A 2,214-nucleotide genomic window follows, 5' to 3' on the forward strand; every position below is an offset into this window, starting at 1 on the left:
ACTGATAACCATAGGAGAAAATCCCCCATCCCCCCATCCCGCATGAAAAAAAAAAAAAAAAAGAACCCGGAGCCCTCTTCTCTGTTCAACTTCACCTCACTCCAGGAAACAAAAACAAAGAGCCCACTGCTTCTTTGTTCAGTCTGTGAGGCTCACACTGAGGGGAACTCCTCAGGGATCCTTGCCTTTAGTTTCCTTCAGGAAACTCTGATCCTTAGCTTCTGGGACAGATTTCTAGAAATGTACAAAAAGTCTTCCACATTCTTCCAGAAAATGACCTGAAGGTTCCTCCAAAGATCAAGGGACCTTTTTTTAAGCCAAACGACCAAATGCACTGTAACCTAAAATCTAACCTATCTAAAATGTTAGCAAACCATTGGTAACAGCACCAAACCATTGGCTTTAACAAAAAGGTGCATTTCTCCCGGCTAAATCTACAGAGTTAAGAAGTTGGAGAGAACTCAGTATTTGATTTCATTTGTCTTGCAAGAAGTGTGCTTATTTTAGGCTGAGCTGCATTTGCCTTCCTTGGGCCCTTATCTTATTGTGCTTGGAAGGTTAAAATGCAAAAATGGTCAAAGTGTATATCTGCTGTCCCTGGCTGGAGAGCCTGGTTCTTTGCTGCTGAATAGAAGCTCTTTCCTCTTATGCAAGGCACTTAAAAATAAGGAAATTTTCAATGACTTCATTACTGACAAATACTTCAACAGCCACTTCTCAAAAACCTTCCCTGGAGAAGAAGAGACCCCCCCTTCAGTGCAAGGTCACAGCCCCTTCCAGTGGATGGGCTTCTTGCCAGAATTTTGCAACAGCTCATTAGCTTTAGAAAAAGTCTACACCCAAAGAACCTTACACAGACAGCAGGGAGGGATGAGCAGTCTGCAGTACATGATGCCCCTTTCTGTCAATGGCGCTGCCCTTCTTCCCAGCCTAAGAGCCTCAGAGCAGGAAGATGAAGCCATTCAAGTTCTGATTAGGCCAGTGATGACTGCATCAGTGAACAGCTCCCAAACTCTCTCCTTAGGCGAATTGGCTTGATGGACCTGGGCAGTTGGCACACCACTGAGCAAGAGGACACCTTGTTTGGCACATCCCGATAAATCTCCATGACCAGATGAAAACTATCTATGTCCATAGACAGATATTTATAAATGTTGTCCAAACTAGGCAGAAGTGGAACAGTTCTTCGGATGCTAAAGCAGAGCACATGAGCTTGATGGGGTCCATGACAAGGATCTTGTACCAGGATGACAACCTTCACATCTCTTATGTCACATGTTTGAGTCCACGTGAAGACTTGGTGTGGAGGAGGATAAACAGTGTAATGTTTTCTTTCTTCTGCACCATATCCATTAGCTTTATAAAATACAGTTTCCTGAACTCTCTGCTGAGGTGCTTCTTCCAACTCGCGCCCCTTGATTTTCTGGATGCGGACCAACTGCTCTTTGCTCAGCAGCGAGGAGAGCGGCCGCCCGGTGCCTCCTGCCTGGCCTGGGCCTTCTTGGTGGGCTTGTCAGTCCTCTGCTTCGCTGTTCTCATCAGCTACAGCTGCCACACAGTCCTCGGGTCAACCTGCAGGCACCGACTATTAAGTCTTTCTACCTGTGTTTTCAAATGCAAGACACTTTGTTTCACTGAAAAACAAAATAATAAATGTAGACTTATTCTTGTTCATCAAATAGACAAATTTTAGTTTGGAAATAAGAATAAGTAGACAATTATGGGGGTAGTGTGAAAAGTTCTGTGATAGAGACTAATATAACAGTGAGACAATTAAATAAATAAAACAAAGACAAATATATAAAAATTTATATATTTATAATAAATATAAAAGGAAATTAAAATTAATACAACATGGTGACTATATGTTTCTGTAATATTAATCCTGACAATCATTATTTGAAATAACTTGTTTATTGTATATGCATATTTTATAAGAAATTGTTCCTACCTTAAAAAACAGAATTAACTGTTTGGACAAATTTCTTATGAATTGGGTAAGAAGATGGTAGAGTTTAAATTTTAACCTGAGGCTCAGGTTCCTAAGCAATAAATCACTTCATTATAGTATCTCAGCCAGTAACTTGACTCTCTGCTATGTTCTAATTCTGTAGGGCACACTAGCAGGAAATTGTATAAAATCACAAGGCAAAGGTTTAATATCTAGCACTTTTGTGTAAGTTGCTCTGCACCCTGTACAGAAATTGTTGAACT

The 2,214-nt window shown here is 40.9% G+C and overlaps 1 pseudogene; it reads right to left on the bottom strand.

Moving 5' to 3' along the window:
* Window positions 1-764: 764 nt before the first annotated feature.
* LOC143407866 (uracil-DNA glycosylase pseudogene) lies at window positions 765-1,539 on the bottom strand (annotated as a pseudogene).
* Window positions 1,540-2,214: the final 675 nt, after the last annotated feature.

The sequence above is a fragment of the Callospermophilus lateralis genome, chromosome 10 (assembly GCF_048772815.1).
Source record: "Callospermophilus lateralis isolate mCalLat2 chromosome 10, mCalLat2.hap1, whole genome shotgun sequence".
NCBI lineage: Eukaryota > Metazoa > Chordata > Mammalia > Rodentia > Sciuridae > Callospermophilus > Callospermophilus lateralis.